Source organism: Heliangelus exortis, chromosome 2 (genome assembly GCF_036169615.1).
Source record: "Heliangelus exortis chromosome 2, bHelExo1.hap1, whole genome shotgun sequence".
NCBI lineage: Eukaryota > Metazoa > Chordata > Aves > Apodiformes > Trochilidae > Heliangelus > Heliangelus exortis.
Genome location: NC_092423.1, coordinates 57,031,769 through 57,049,444, shown reverse-complemented (window position 1 = coordinate 57,049,444; position 17,676 = coordinate 57,031,769). Strand labels below are relative to the sequence as shown.

At 40.8% G+C, this 17,676-nt stretch overlaps 1 protein-coding gene across 1 annotated transcript in view; it reads left to right on the top strand.

Moving 5' to 3' along the window:
• TPPP (tubulin polymerization promoting protein) overlaps window positions 1-17,676 on the top strand; it is a 57,206-nt gene that overhangs the window by 21,464 nt on the left and 18,066 nt on the right. The window lies entirely within an intron of this gene.

The following is a 17,676-nucleotide window of genomic DNA, read 5'->3' as shown; positions in this document are numbered from 1 at the left end:
AAGGTTTCTGTAGTGCTCCTTCAGCAGACAGTAACGTATGTGACTGTGAAGAGAAGAATAAGCCACCATCATCTGATGACAAGGAGTGTTGTACACCTGTTCATCCCTTTGTGTCTGCTGATACAGCAGAGCATGGTACCACTTAGTGTTATTTGTGATCATGGAACCAGCAGCTGCAGAACAGTGGTGATCTTTGGCACCAGCCTGTGACTCTCATGACACAAGACAATAGTTGCTTCATCGTGCATGTCTTGGCTCTTTATTCTATGCCCTTCAGTTTTGTTTAAAAAAAGAAAGTTAGATAGTGAGAGGAGCAGTTGTTTTGCTGCGAGATGTATTTCTTTATGATATGTAATAGATGCAACTGATAGCTTTTATGTCATCATAGAGCGTGTACGAGTTTTGTTGGGTTTTTTTTTTCATCTAACTACTGATACTATAACATAACTGTAATTCATTACACAAGTGAAAAATCAGTAGGAGAAAACAAGGTGAGTCTGTGTTAATTGTTTGGAATCTAACTCGGTTGTACAACATCTCCAGTTATACTCATGGTCCCCAGTGTATTACCAATTCACCCTGGATTTGTCTGCTTTATTACACTTAAGGTGATTGTTACTCAGTGTGGGTGTTGTTTCTAAAGCATCTGAATCAAACTGGCAGTGCTGAGAATGGAGATTTTATCTTACCCAGAGTAGTGTGGCAGTGATACAAGAGGCTGACACTGACAAGTGGATCACAGGGGACAGGGTAGGCAGCTCTTACTCATCATCATGTGCAGCTTGTATTTCACAAAAAAGGTGTTGTGTGTTCACTTCTGCAAGAATGAGGCTCTGTGGTATGGGAGAGATGAAAAATGGTGACTGCACTGTTTACCATCTTGGCCAAGCACAAGCTATGACTATAGCTATGTGTAGCAGTTACTACTGCTGCATGCCAAGTTAGTTTGTGGTTTTAAGTTAGGCTCTTGAAACAGAGACAAAGGGACTGTGTTTAGGAAGGAGATGTTGTTATTTATTGCAGGCTTGTACAAAACTGGATGCTTGGTGCCTTACCACAAAACAAGCACCCCAAACAAGATTTTCCTCAGTATATTTATACACAAAACTGTAAAGTTAGTAAGCTTCCAGATCTATCCTTCTTGCAGTTATTGGTTAGCAATTTACATATAGTTACATATGGTTACATCACTATTTCTACTATCACTATGCTCAGGGTAAGGGTCTTTACCTGGGCAGGTGTCTTTTTGACCCAGGAGTGTGATTTTTACCATTTTAATGTCATTGAGCTAAATTCACCTGAAGGACACAATATTACAGGTTCTGTAGCTCTCTAACTACCCAAGACTGGTTCAGCAGTTGATCTTCTTGATTTTGGTTTCTTCTTTCTCACCTTCTGCATTCCTTAGGTCCAGTTATCCATATAGACTTTGAGTGTTGTCTGTCAAGTTGGTGATTTACATGAGACACCCTTACAAACTCTTAACTAATGGCCTTCTTCAAGGCCTAGTTATTCCAGGATGTCCTTTCTCGGTGCTAGCTGTGATACCAGTTGTGTGCCATTTTGACTACAATTTTAACTTGTGTGTGTGTATATATACAGAGTACATCTTGCTCAAAATAATTATATCATTATAAATTTCTGAATTATTTTTTGACAGTGGCACTAGGGAAAAGAATGTCTCCGTTTAGTGGTCAGGATGAACTAAAACTCAGAGAACAGAATTGCTTTGTATTCATCCCTTCCACCCTCCTGGTGAAGATGAAATGGGAACAAGAAAGAAAGAAAGATAAAGATAAAGATATATGCTCTTGGATAAAGAGCATATATATATATATATATATATATATATATATATATATATATATATACAAAACTTGATTTAGGTGATTGCTGATTTAAGGTTCTGGAAGTCCTTCATGGCAGAGCTGACTTGGGAAAAGGGCCCAAGGCTCTTCCCAGAACCTTATGGATTTGGATCCTGTAAAGTATGTGGCAAGCTGATGACAAAGCAGACACCTCTCTCCAAGATCTCTGAGTGCAGTGAAGCAGCAAGTAAGAAGGGAGTGGGAAGCAGGGGGCTTCCAGTCCTCCTGGCTTTTATAGAGCATGGCAGGAAATGGGAAGGAATACTGATTCCTCTCTGTTTTGTCCCACTTGGTCCCTTAGGGTCCTAAGCACTCTCTCACTGGGTCCTTGTGTTGATACCCTAAAATTAGCCTGTGCGCCCTGTGGTGGAGTAAATAATTTTGGTATGTAGAGGACAGATATTTTATGTGAAATTAAGAACTTAATGTCAGGCTTGAGACCACCACCTCCCCACCCTCTCCCCCCCCCGCCCCCCCATGGTGCTGGGGTAAGCACACACCGTGGATTAATAGATAAGGAGGGATTTACTCACCCTCTGTCCAGCCTGCTGGGTGTGCTGGTCACACGTGATGGTATATCCCAGGCATAAAAGGGGGAGCCAAGAGGAAAAACGTAGGGAGAATAACTTCCAGGGAATCAACATTGTCTCTGTGGGAAGACTCCTGTTAAACTTAGGCCTCTCAGATCCTCTGAATTCAACTCCCAAGGGAGGCTCACTCTGTAGGTCCTGCTGACAAGTTTAATTATGTCAGCTGTTTGTATCTCTGTAGTGGGATGGTATAATAAACTGTTTCTGCAATGTTTATCAAGAGCTTTTTTTTTTTTTGTGATTTATTGATGAATCTCAGACCTAACAAAAAACACCCTCTCAAATGAAAACACGTTATGAATCTTCTTTTGATACTCCTTATACTTAGTCTTCCTGTCTCAATTAATTAACACGTAGTAACCTGCCCTGTCCCATTCAGTGAGCTGGGAGGAGGTGATCTTTTAGATAGTCTGTTGCAGTACCCAGGAGTCATGACAGTGACTCAGATGGGACAGAAAATTTCTAACACTCCATTCTGCTCTGCAAACAGGAGTACCCAGGAGTCATGACAGTTGGTCCTAAATATCAAGGCTTTAGTTGACTTTTTGCTTAAAACACAAACATTACTATTTTGGAGTAGTGGGTATTCTAGACAAAAAACTTATTATCTAACAATGGGCTAAGATAATAACAGCTAACAAAGAAGTGAGACAACAATGCCTAATATCTGACCAAAAGGTAAGAGGAAGAGAAGAAACTGAAGAGAGAAAGAGGAGAGAGAGAGAGAGAGAGAGAGAGAGAAGGTAAATATCACCACCCTTGGATCCAGCAGAGTCTCTTTGATAGTTGTCTGGATTTCTGTGGTGGCAAGTGCACCCCTGGGGCTGGTCTCCCACTCTTTTATAACCATCTTGGAGATTCCCTGTGCTCTGGGGTTTTCTCAAAAGTTCTTTGCAGAGAGAGGGAGGGGATTGTTAGTCCCTTACTATCCCATAATGTATCCGACTGCTGCTGTGAGCCTCGGTTACGTAGCCATTGTGGTAGCATGGCTGCTACACAGCGGGGGGAGAACTTTACAGAAACAGTTCTCTACACCACCTCTACAGAGCACATCCTGTTTCAGCTTTGTAGTTGTTTGAGAAAAAATGGTCAAAAGGTTTTTATCAGTCTCTCACATAACCAGTATGGCAAATTTAAGTTACTTACCTTTTCTTTCTTTGATGGATACTGCATAGAAACAGATGTCTGGGGCACTTGTAATTCACGTGAAAATCAGTGTGCTCTTGTGGATAAAACAGCATGTGCGATTCTCGTTTGGTGTGGCATCAATGGAAAGTTTTTTAGGTTTGTGAGCAGTGTGCAAGCTCTACAGGAGAATGTCTAGGGAGAGAGTTTTAAATTAGTTTTTTCATGGTGGTATTTATTTATTTATCTATTTATCACAAGAAATGAGCAGGTGAGTTGATACTCTTAAAAGAGTTGTTAGGTAGACAAAGGAAGAAATAGGAACTAATTTGGCATTTATAGACTTACAGTTTTTTGTAAGTTTTTATTAAGTTGAGAGATAAGTTTCAAGTATCAGAAAACAGTAAGAGAAAGTGCCTAATGGGATCTATAATAAAAGAAAATATACACAACATTCAGTAGCTGATAGCCACTCTTCTAGATGTTAATATGTATATCAAAAAGTAAAGTATGTTGATACTTTACAAGCATTATATTGGAAATAAGTTTCAGATTAAAATGGTGATGAACTGTGGTTTAAATTCAGGACGTTTCTCTATGCTAATAATGAGTGGTGTGGATGCAAATCTGAGAGTAAAGTCTATAATCTGAGTAAATTTTTTTTTTTTCTCCCAGTAAGTCCTGGTACAAGTTAAAAATGAACAGTGAAGAGTACTCAGCACATGGAGTTTAACAGTTTATATGTCACGTGGCATTGTCTTAACCTGTTAATTTAGTGTCATCCCTTTTTTATTGCAAGGGCATATTTGTAATTTTGCTTTATGGGCTATGATGATACAGTTGATTTGCTTATGAACAGCAGTCTGTCCTACAGGCAGTGCTACTGGAGTATGAAAGCCTAGATGTTGAATTAGCTCCTGTGGAAATTGATTAGTGGTCCTCATTCAGAAGATTTTGTATCACAAATAAATCAGTATTTAAGAATCTGGTAAGTAAGACAGTCTTCTGACGTATGCACTGGAGTAAGAGCACAGAGCACCAGTAACTGGACACCATTTAGAAAACTTACCCTTCTGCACCAAACATTGTGTGAATGGATTTTTGTTGAATATCCTTCTTGCACCACAATAACACATTGTCAGCAAATGACTTTTTGGAACAATATTTGACTTTCTGGCTTCAGCTGGTAAAATCAGTAGCTTTGAAGAGAAAGTCGCCTTCAGAATAGATATAGTAATTCAGTAAAAAAGACATGAAGCCTTATTTTCTAAATGTAAGTAAGAGCTGACATATACAGCTAATGTAAGACTAGTAATTCCTGCTTGGAAATTCAACAGAAAGTGCCATCAAAGCAAAAGTCAAGAGGGCAGCACCTGTTCAGCAGTCTATATTCTAAAGCTGGAGAGTTGTGACCTGACAGACAATGAAAAACAGATGCATCAAAAAGGAGGTTTTTTTAATCTTCAAGGTTTCTGATGTTTGGAATGGCTTGTGTTTATTGTGAGGGTTTTGGTGGCTGTTTTCTATCTATTTATTTATTAAGGAAGAGTTTCTAAGGTATTTTGACATTTTGAATTTACATTTTATTTTGAATTTACATTTCTTCTCATATAGTCTCCTCTCTGTTTTCACAATTCATTCCAGTATATTGAAGGCTTTCCAATTGTTCTTTGTCATCGTGGTTTGCAATGATGATGTCCATAAGATAGAAAACTACGTGGATAAGCCTCCATTTATTGTAAACTTTTAGATCTTTTAAATACAGCTAATGTTTTGAATTGAGAGATGTGTGATGTAAATGAAAGAGTATCTGCACTGGTGTTAACTGATACAACATCTTCATTTCTTTTGGATTGACATGCTCATGAGTCAGCACTGCAAAGACTGATAAACAAACCTTTGATTCAGAGCAGGATATAGATTCCCATAGGGAGTTTGGTCACTGTCTGTTTATAGCTTTCACAAAATTCCAAGACATCATTGGCATGGAGTGTTCTGCAAAATCCTGTGGTACAACAGAGACTTCCACTTGTAAAATAAATGTTTCCCTATTTGGACAGACAGAGAGGAATGATCTCTCTCCCAGGGAGGACTACCTCAAAATCAAAATGTCATATTTCTGAAGCTGGGTGTAGCTTTATTGTAATTACTTGTTTGGCAGATTTTCTGTGGTAGAGTTATTTTTGGATTTTTTACTGTAGTTTAGGAGTTTTATCAGGAAAGGAATAGACGTCTGTGATTTGCAAACCATCTGGTTTTTTTCTCTTCAGTCTCTGCTTTGCTTACATAGAATTGTTTTGGTCTCAGAGCTCAAGGGCCTGGACTTAAAACTTGCGAGGTATATGACACTTCCTGCAGATGTTATGACTAGTAAGAGCATCTTAATTCAGATTGTAAATTAACTTGTTAAATACTGCAAGTTTGTGTTGTGATGGAAAGTGCACAGGGATAGTTTTTGAGGTATATAAAATATAAGTGGGCAGATGCAGGAGAAATTTGCTACCACAGAAACTAATGAGAGAAACAATCCAGAACGGGTATTGGACTAGAAGGCATGGATTACAGTAAAGCAACAATTTACCTCTCAATTTATGTATTTCTTCAGGACACACATGAGCAATAATATTTTGGGTGTAGCTATAAGTGTTAGCAGGACATGAGTTTTCAGCTTCTACATGAAAACTCTTAGACTTTCCAGGAGTTAATACTGCTCTGTATCTTCTCATGGAAGTTATTTCAATGCTTGTTCTGGAAAAGAACTGAACAGTAAAATTTATTTTTTTTTGAAATTACATTGATGCTTGAGTGAAAAGAGAGAATTTATTTCCGTAATAGGTAAGTACATTTTCAAGACTTTTGATATGGTACCCCACAGCCTCCATGTGGGTACCTCCAAGAGACATGGATGTTGGGATCAATAGGACCCTGATGAAGTTCACTGATGACACCTAGATGAGTGGAGAGGTTGACACTGCAGAAGGCAGAGCCCTCCAGGATGACTTAGACTGTAGAAATAGGCTAGCAGAAACTTAATGAAGTTCAGTGTAGAGAAATGCAAGGTCTTGTGTCTGGGAACACATAACCCAGGAGTGCAGTTCAGACTGGAATCCACTTGGCTAGAGAGCAGCCTTATGGAAAGGGACCTGGGTGTCTTGGTTAAAAGCAGCAAAGAAAACTGACAGGATGTTGGGCTGCATCAACAAGGGCATCACCAGCAGAGAGAAAGAAGTCATCCTGCTCTACTCCATGCTTGTCGGACATCACCTGGAGTACTGTGTTCAGTTTTGGTCCCCTGCTGAAAGATGCAGACAGGCTGGAGACAGTCCAGAGAAGGGCCATGAGGATAATCAGGGGACTGGAGCACCTTCCATACAAGGAGAGGCTGAAAAAACTGGGTCTGTTCAGCCTTGAGAAGAGAAGGATTAGGGGAGACCTTATTACAATGTTCCGGTACTAAAAGGGCAGCTACAAAGATGATGGAGACTCCCTATTTACAAGGTGTCACATGGACAAGGGGCAATGGGCACAAGTTACTTCTGGCAAGATTCTGTTTGAAAACAAGGAAAATTTTTCACCTTGAAGACAATCAGACACTGGAATGGTCTCCCAGGGGAAGTGGTGGATTGTCCCACTTTGGAAAGTTTTAAGTCTTCACTTGACAGGGTGCTGGGACATACCATATAAAAAATAATATTAGAAGGGTTGGACCAGATGATCCTTGAGGTCTGTTCCAACCTGACATTCTATGTTTCTATGGTTTCCTTATGGTAATGTTGCAACAGAACTTTTTCCAAGAATGTAGGATATGTATGAAGTCACACCACTCAAAGTCAAATTAGCTTCTTTGTATCCATATAAAGATTAAAGGACTATGCTCTAAATAAGGATCCCATTGACAGGACAACCAGATTTATTCTTAAGCTTGAATGGAAGCAGCTGTGATTTTTTTTTTTTTATTTACTGGGTTTTTTTGTTTCTTGTCGTTTGACTGCAGCATCAGCTCTCTGAAAAATGTTAGCCTGCTTGCTTTTGTTGAGCTGTTTTTGCTTTATTTCAATTTCAGGTTAACTTGAAAGTGTTTCATTCTATGCCATGAGAAGAATTCAATGTTTGATGCTTCCCTATTCATTCACAGAATCATAGAATCATAGAAAGTTAGGGGTTGGAAGGGACCTTGAAAGATCAGCTAGTCCAACCCCCCCGCCAAAGCAGAGTCATTTTGAGCAGATTCAAATCCCACATCCAGGTGGGATTTGAATGTCTCCAGAGAAGACGACTCCACAACAGCACTGGGCACATCACAGTGAAAAAATGCTTCCTAATATTTACATGGAACCGCCTATGTTCCTGTTTATGACCATTGCCCCTTGTCCTACTATTAGTCACCCCTGAGAAGAGCTTGGCTCCATCCTCCTGGCACCCACCCCTTACATATTTATAAACATTGAGGAGGTCACTCCTCATTCGCCAAGCTGAAGAGTGCCATCTCCCTCAGCCTTTCCTCATAAGGGAGATGTTCCTCTCCCTTCATCATCTTGGTTGCTTTGCACCGGACTCTCTCAAGCAGTTCCCGGTCCTTCTGGAACTGAGGGACCCAGAACTGGACACAATATTCCAGATGTGGCCTCACCAGGGCAGAGTAGAGGGGGAGGAGAACCTCTCTCAACCTACTAACCACCCCCCCTTCTAATGCACCCTAGGATGCCATTGGCCTTCTTGGCCCCAAGGGCACATTGCTGGCTCATGGTCATCCTTCCGTCCACCAGCACCCCTGGGCCCCCTTCCCCTGTGCTGCTCTCCAACAGCTCAGTCCCCAACCTGTACTGGTATCTGGGGTTGTTCTTTCCCAGATGTAAGACTCTACACTTGCCCTTGTTGTAATCCATTAAATTTCTCCCTGACCAAATCCCCAGTCTGCCTGGGTCCCTCTGAATGGCAGCACAGCCTTCTGGGGGTCAACCACTCCACTCAGTTTTGTGTCATCAGCAAACTTGCTGATGGTATACTCTGTGCCCTCATCCAGGTCATCAATAAATATATTGAATTGTACTGGTCCCAGTAATGACCTTTGAGGGACTCCACTAGAAGCACACTTCCAACTGGTCTCCACTCACAACTAGAGTCCAACTAGAGTGGTAAGGACATATTGAAGTTATTGCAAAAGGTGAATTGAGCAAACCTGTGTTTTTGATGTAGACTTGATATTCTCTTTAAAAACCCACATTACAGAACTGATTGTCAACATAATTTCTGAGTGTGTTGCAGTTTAGCATATGTGGTTTTCAAAAATACTGTGTTTGCCAATTTTGTTGTTCTTTGTTGCTTAAAAGCCTTCATTTAGATGTATATGATGCATTGAAATACTAAGGTTTTCTGTTCTGAGTCTAACAAAAATAGCACTGTCTTACGTAACTGCTTGATTTCTGCCATGGAGATTCCATTTTTCTCTGTGCCACATCCTGCTCTTGGTTAACTGGTCGCATTAAAAGAAGTAACTTATGTTCCTTGAATGTCAGCACAGTCAAAACATGTACTGTATGTGGAAAGAAAGCAATGAGGAAGGTTACAGGCTATCAAAATCCTGAGGAGACTGGGTGTTAACATGAAAATTAATTGAGTTATGTCTCATTTCCTATGTCTGATTGTCATGTCGCAAGAAGTCAGGTTAATAGTTTAGCTATTTTTCAGGACCTCTGTTAATAATCTGAATGTGTTCCAGGGGTGGTTCATTGTTAATAATTTAAGCAAGGAAATCGCTGCTTTAAGTGTTTCCGCGGCCCCTCCTGCCGGTGCCGTGCCGCTGGGAGCTGCAGCCGCCCGGTGCCGGCAGCCTGAGAGCCGGGACCCGTGGCGCTACCATGCTGGGAACTGCGGCCACCACCCCAATTCGGTCTGAACCAGTGCCTGTCCCTCCTGTAGCCACTCCCAGAAAGCAGCTTAAGAAGCCAGAGCATCTGGTGAGAGATGGGGGCTGTAGCAGCGTGCTCTGCCTCGGTGGGCTTACCTCAGTTTCCCTTTGTGATTCACTCACTCTTTGTCTTAGTCTCACATTCTTTGTCTCTCAGCTTCACGGCCCTTATCTTGGAGCTGGGGAGGTTCCACAGAAAACAAAGCACATAATAAACTCTGAACTGGTGATAGTATTGAAAGTTCCAATAGAAGGCCGAGTTGGTATCTGTGGTGCCAGCTCTTCTCCTCTATTGAGAGCTACAGAGCTCAGCTTGGCTTCAACTAGGCCAAACAAAAACCAAACAAGAACAAACAGATAAACAAAAGAATTTATATAATGAGGGAGAAGGATTTATTGGTTTTTCCTTTTTTTTTTTCTCTTTTACTCTTCAGTAGAGGATTTTGAAGGTATTGGCTCAGTAGTTAAATGTCATCAGCCAATCCTTTATTCTGTAAAGGCCTAGTCCTTTCTTTGATTAGAGAATCTCCTGTATGCTTTCTGTAGAAGGTGTGGTTGACCTTCTCCCTTCCAGCTGGGATGCTTGCTGGAGTGGTTAATCCTCAAGAGGTTGAGAACAAAGGGACATGTGGCTGTACCCAGAGAAGGGTAACAAATATCAAATGAATTCTAAAAGTTGAGACTGTAGGATCCTTTTAGAGACTGCAGTAATTGTATTATCGCATTGGTCATAGGTATTATTTTAATCATTGTTCCAGGTATAGTATAAGATCTATTGATAAGTAGGTTTCTAGCACTCAAACCATCAGCCTTGTGGATTTATCTGGATATTTCATTATTTGCATTTTTTTTGTTAGGGTACTTTCTTGTTTTTTTATTCTAACACACTTTTTTTAATACCATAATACCCAGATAACCTAACATTCAAGTAATCAAATTTATTTTTTTCTAGTCTAATTTTTAAGACTCTGCTATTTACAATAAATCTTGTTTTGTGCATATACATCATGTCTGCCATTTTGCCCTGCATGGGACAATGACTCGAGAGACAGAGGGAAAAACAGTGGGCAAGGCAACATCACTGGATAATGATTCAGACCCTGAGATAGTTATTCAGTCCATGTCTCTGAAAAAGTTATGAAATTTAAGAAATTATTATGCTTGCAATGAGGGTGAGTCACTGATTTCATGGTTACTGTTGAGACAATGGAGCCAATACAAAAATCTGGAAGCAGAGAGGCTCGGCAGATGGGATCAATAGCCAGAGATTGAGGCACTGAGTTAGTTTTCTCACTGGGAGAAAAATCAGCACTCACAGTCTCTGGAAACATCTTTTAACATCTGTAAAAAGCCAGTATCTGCTTAGGGAAGATACTAGATATCCTATTAAATGGAACACTGTGGAAAGAAGTATCAATTATCTGAGAGAGATAGCAGTCTGGGAGGTCATCTATGGTGATGGGGAAACACTTGCTAATCCTGATGAGCTGCCACACAGGAGGCCTGTTTAAAAAGCTCACACAGAGTGCCCCTCTTATGTACTCCCACATTTTAAGGGGAAATAGCAAAACACCACCATCAGTCAGTGAATTTGCTAACCATCTAAGGCAGTATGAAGACAGTGTCTCTAACTCACTACAGTCTCATGTCTCAGCTGTGAAAAACTGGCTGAGTAGTACAGAACCTCTTCCAGGAGGCAGCATAAGTTGTCCAGAGGGAGAATAACAGCTGTTCTCCTGAATGGATCCACGTGTCAGCCACTGGAAGCAAACACCCTCTTAGGAGACCAGCTCAGGATAGGCAGAGTGCAACATGAGTTTCTCTGTGGCTTAATCAGAGTGACCATGCTGAGTGGCAATACACAGCAAACACACCTCTGCTCTGCATGGAAGAGTACAGGAGCTACACAGTAATGCCACTAGAGAGAACGTTTCCAAAAGGATGGATGCTCTGGTTTCCCAAGAAATACCTGCTGGCCCGAGCAGGTGCATTGCCAACCTAAATGTGAGTAAAAGAAGTTTATGAGAGTCCAGTGTGCCGCACAAACCCCTCTGTTCAATGTGGGTACTGTATTCAAGGTTAGAGGCACCCTGCCTGCAGCCAGGTTGAGGAGAGGGATAATTCAGTTTACTGAATGGAGAGCATGGATTTGATGTCCTGGCACTACTGAACCACAGAGGTATAGAGTCCTGGTGGACACTGGTGCACAGTGAATCTTGATAGCATCAAATTACAGAAGGGGGGACTCCATTACCATCTCTGGAGTCACAGGAGGGTCTGAAGAACTGACTGTACTGGAGGCTGAAGTGAGCCTAACTGGGAATGACTGGGAGACACACCCTGTAGTTACTGGTCCAGATAACTCAATTTATCCTTGATATTTACTTTCTTCAGAAAAGGTATTTCAGGAACTCAAAAGCTGTGAAAACTTGAGTGCATTAACCAGCTGTCTACCTTGCCTGGTCTTTTGGATGAGCCTTCTGTGGTGGGCCTGGTGAGGGTAGAGGAACAGCAGGTACCAACTGCTCCTATTACAATACATCATCAGTAGTACCGTACCAACAGAGACTCCCTGCTCCCCATATGTAACCTTATTCATCACCTGGAGAGCCAAAGAGTGATCAGCAAGACTCACTCACCCTTCAGCAGTCTTTATGGCCTGTGTGGAAGCCTGGTAGAGAATGGAGATTAATGGACGACCATGGGCTGAATGAAATTACACCATTGATGAGTGCTGCCATTCCGGACATGGATGAATCATGCCGAGGAAGCCCCACATATAATGAACTCTCAGATGATGAGAAGCAAGTTGATCACTTACGGATCCTGCCATCTTGTGGTAAGTCAGTGGAGGTATAAAACTGCTGTTTGAACTCCTGCACAGCAAGTTGCAGGACCGACTGAGGGAGAAGGTGAATTGATCCGATTTCCAGAGGTAAAGGCCATCCAGTTGGTCCTGGCCCTTGCTGAAGGGGAGAAGTGGCCAGTACTTTGCCTCTACACCGATTCATGGAAAACATCAAATGCCATGTGGGGTTGGCTAAAAAGATGAAAATGGGACAAATAGCAGGACAGGGGGAAGCCCATTTTGAGCTTCCTGTGGCAAGAGCATCCTGTAGCAAGATACCACTACCCAGATAGAGATACTATTGGTGAAGGTATGGCATGTAGATGTCTGCATACCTAAGATCCAGGCCACTGAAGAACACCCAGCAGAGCAATAAAGTGGACCAGGCAGCTAAACTCTTTCAAACAGATTTGGACTGGGAGTACAGAGGTGAAGCTCAGTGGGCTTATGACGCTTCTGGTCATCAAGAATGAGATGTAACATACAGATGGCCCATGACTGAGGGGTGAATATAACTTTGGATATCACACAGGCTATCTGTAATTGTGATATTGTACAATCAAACAAGCCAGACAGTGAAAACCTTAGTAGTAGAGGGGATGTTGGTATAAATACAAGCAACCACTGGGTGGCTGGAAATGTATCCTGTATTTTGTGCCACTGCTCATACTATGCTGGACCTTGAAAGGCAAGTCTTGTGGTGATGTCATATACCAGAGAGGATCAAATCAGACAATGGGACTAATTTCAAAAGCAACCTAATAGCTAATTGGGCCAAAGAGCATGGTGTAGAGGAGATGTACCATATTCCTTGTCATGCACCATCATCAGGAAAAGTTGAGTGGTACAGTGGCTTGCTGAAAACCACTCTGAAAGCAGTGGATGGTGAAACTTTCAAAAATTGCCATAAACATTTGGCACATGCCTCCTGGCTAATTTATATTAGGGTAGTATCAGTCAAGTTGTTCCTGCCTGATCAGTCCTTTTAAATACAGTAGAAGGGGATAAAGTCCCTGTTGCATGTGAAAGGAGCCTGTTGGGAAAAAACTGTTTGGTTCTATCATGCTTTGGGCAGAGACAAACCTACATGGGGCATTGTTGCTGCTCAAGGTCCTGGGCATACTTGGTGGGTAATACAAGAAGATGTTGGAAGTCCATTGTGTACCACAGGGGAATTTAACTCTGTCTGAGAGCATTTAATTTCAGGTTGTATAGTTTTAATTACTGTATAACAGTTATAAGTTGTGTTAAGTGTTTTTTCTCTAGGATAATACAGTAGTGAGGAACTTCAGGATGAACTTGCAACACAAGGGCATGAATCCCAACGAACACTCTACCATCTCTCCTGCCCTGATGGGTAAAGATCTGCAGCCTGGCTTCAAAAAACTGTTGTATAAAGACAATTCTTAACCTGGTGAATGAGTATGCAAAAAATGGTATGGAATAAGGGTTGGAATGTTACGGTTTTGAGGGTGCCAGGCTAATTTTATGGTACCAATACAAGAACCCAGAAGGAGAGTCTCTAGGACCCTGAGGAGTCTGCAGGGGCAGAACAGGGAAGTGTCAGTATTCCCTCTCATTTTCTGCCATAATCTATAAAAGCCAGGAAGTCCAGAAGTCTCCCCTATTCCTGCTCACTTCTTCCTTGGTGCTTTGCTGCACTCAGAGATCTTGGAGAGAGGTTCCTGCTTTGTCATCAACTTGCATGAATCTGAATTACTTCACAGGATCCGAATCCAGCAGGTTCTGGGAAGAACCTTGGGCCCTTCCCTGGGTCAGCTCTGCCAAAGGGACCTTTGGACATTTATATCAGCTATCACTGAGATCAGGTTTTGTATATATTTGTACGTTTGTTCCTAATCTCATATCTCTCTATTGTTCCAGTAAACCTGTCTCTCTGCCTTGTTCCCCTTTTTTCTTGCCCTAGGAAGGTGGAGGGGAGTATCAGAGAGTAATTCTGTTCTGGGTTTTGGTTCACCCTGACTAAACCAAGACAATGAACACAGCATTTTTCACTTCATTCTGCATTGTGCCTCTCTTGTTGCTTTGCTCTCCATGCATGATGAGAAAACTGATGATGGCATTGCCTTGTGGTTGTGGGGTGTGTGAAGCCACTCAGTCCAATTCCTTATTTCTGACTTGGCCAGAATGCTATGATCATAGCAGAATGTTATGATCATCGAGGAATTGTGAAGGTTATCTGGACATCTTTGTTGGTCCTCATCTTCTCTCAAGGGAATCAGCTTCTGTCTGGTAAACAGCCATGCACTCAGAGGTGCCTGTGTTCCAGAAGTGATTCCTGCCTTAGCTGAAGATCTGTGTTGTATCTTCTTTCTAGGATCATTTTTCCTAGGATATATTCTTTCCTAACAATTTTCCAATTTACTCCTGCTTGTATCAACATCCAGATGTCTAATTGTAGTACCCCAATGAGTTTCAGCTGTAGTGAATCTTTAGTTTTTCAGACCGCTCTTGGAAAAAAGTAAAAATTCTGGACCAGTTAATCATGATCATTCCATTGTTTCTCTTAATTAAAAAGGGGGGGGGGGGGGAAAGTGGTTTTTACATTTTAGAAGAAATACTTTCCATTTCCTTATTTTTTTTTCTTAAGATAAAATGGAATCAGCTAAATTTTGAAGTCTGGTGTCTCAGTTTATTGGTCAGAGTGAGCCAAAGCCCAGAGAACAGAATTGTTATTGCCACCATCCATCCTCCCAAGGAAAGATAAAACATTAATAAGGAAGAGAGACTTAAAGATTGGAAGTTAAAACTAGAACAGGTTTATTGGAACATGGAAGGGATAGTAACATATGGGGTGAGGAACCAATATATATAAAATCCCATCTTGATGGTCATACTTACAAGTGTCCAAGGCTCCCTTACAGCAGAGCTGACTTGGGAAAGGGGTCCACACCTCTTCCCAGGACCCAGTGGATCTGGATCCTGCAGAGCATGTGGCAAACTGATGGTAAAGCAGGAGCCTCTACCCAAGACCTCTGAGCAGAGTGAGCAGCAAGTAAGAAGAGAGTGGGAAGGGGCTGAGCTTACGGTTCTCCTGGCTTTTCTAGAGTGTGGCAGGAAATGGGAGGGAATTCTGGCCTCTCTCTATTCTGCCTCCAAAGGTCTCTCAGGGTCATAAGGACCCTCTTTCTAGGTCCTCATGACAATACCAAAAAATTAGCTTGCCCCCCTCAAAATATAACATCTGGTCTGGATATCATTAGGAAATAGGCCTTTTTTAGAGTTAGGGAAGAGAAGTCTGACTTGTGGTCTGTTCTCAATGTTACCAAGACACCTTTGTATTAATAATTTGAATAAATTATTAATTTTGGTAATTCAAGACTGTTTCATATTATTTGGTTAGCATTTATCTACATGGATGTGGGAGCAGTAGTGACAAATCAGAAATTCCCTCATTAAAACTCACTGTGCCAAATAATATACTCAGGCATTCTGTTGCCAGTGCAAACCTTCGTTTTGTCTTCTGTATGAATGAGGCTGCCTTGGGAAGTAAGAGCCAAAAATTCTATATGTGTTTAAAAAACTAAGCAGTCAACATGACCTTCAGGAGCCCTGATTGGAGACTTGTTGCAGGTAACCCATATCTGCAGAAACTGTATTTGAAAAGTCTGTGGCATACTTGGCTGTGACTCTGTAGTGAACAGGGCCTTAATGTGCTGGTATGCTGAAGCTTTGCAGTGATTGCCATTGCCCTCTTTTTCTAAATAAGTGGCAGACTAAAATGTAAGTGGCAAACTAAAATCTTGAGCCAGTTAAAAGTTCTTGGACATGTTTCATCACAAGAGGCATGTTAATTCTATTAACAAGAATCCTGGATGATTTTTCTTTCATTTGTCTTTCTTATTATTGAAATACTGGATTTTATTCTCCAGTTCCACTGTCATTATGTTCTTCTAGTAGCTAATTCCATGAGATACTCCAGCATATGCTTCACTTAAAGCAGACAAGTAGTTGCAGAAACCAAAATTTGATCAAAAACCAGATAAAGTTCATTTCTGGCTTAAACTGGAAGTGTGAGGGATGTAGGGGATTACTACATGTTGGGCAGTGTTGAAGATAAAGGATACTACTAGGATAAGCAGTGAAAGCTTGCTTTATGTTGAATTTTTTGTGAATAACGAATTTCTCCTTGTTTTAAAAGCCTGGAATAACTTTCAATTTTGTATTTAATTGAAGTAGAAAACAATTCCTAACTGTTGGTGTCTTCACCCTTTAATCACTGGAGGCATGCTCCAGCTGGGGGGGATTTGACTGAAAGAATCTGAGAGATGATCTTAGATAGCATGTTTCCCAACAACACAGACTCAAATATTTCTTTGACTTCGAGGGCTTTGCAATGTTGTAAGCAACTGGAAGCATCTGCTATATAAAGATACTAGTGAAGGTCACATCAGCATAAGCATCAGAACATATAAGCATCAGAACATATTTTTGACTTTTTTTTTCTATTTCTATTTTTATCTGTTAAATCTTAGCTTAAAATGTATGGCTAAATTTTGGCATGTAAATTCTTTTTCTAGCTATCATGGAATCTGTAATACAAGAAAAGTTGTGGTTTGTGTGTGATACAATTAATAGCAAAAAGAATTTTATTTTTTTTTAATGGTGAGTAATCTTACTGATACTATGGTTCCATACCTGAATTTTAAAATAAGGAATACTGAAAATAGTTGTGTATTATGGAAAAGAAAGGAAGAGTGTGTGCTCCTCTATATTATCTCCTGTCTAAACTGAATATTATGGAATGCTAGAAAACAGATATTCATTAATCCCCTTTTGTCTGAACATATCTCTGTAGTGAATACTCAGTTTCTATCTAGGAGTTTTACAAATTGAACTCTTTGGCCCTACAGGTGTAAAAGATCTGCAGGAGTGACTGTATGGATAGATGTTTGTAAAGGCTGAATTTCCCGCTCTGCTAATCAGGTTTTGCACCATACACTGCTGTAGCAAAATCTTTCCCACTGAAAGTAAATCTAAGTAACTAGTTTACTAATGTTGAAATATGGGCTTCCTATCAGTGAAAATAACAGCAAGTCTTTAGTTCTGAATTTTGTGGGGGAGTTTATGAGTTTATTGGACTGCTGGATTGTCTTTTCCGTGAGGCTGTGAATGTTTTATGAAGGTGAGGGTGTAAGAAGGGAAGCAAGTATTGAATTAAAATTACTCACTTTAAAATTTGTCAGTCTCTAATAGAGAAGGATTTTCAAGTTTTCAAATGTTTTTCTGTAGTTTGCTTTGCATAGCAGTATTCTTAACTTACTTGTGAATACATGAATAGTGAATGACCTTTGAATAATATGTCATAGCCAGTTA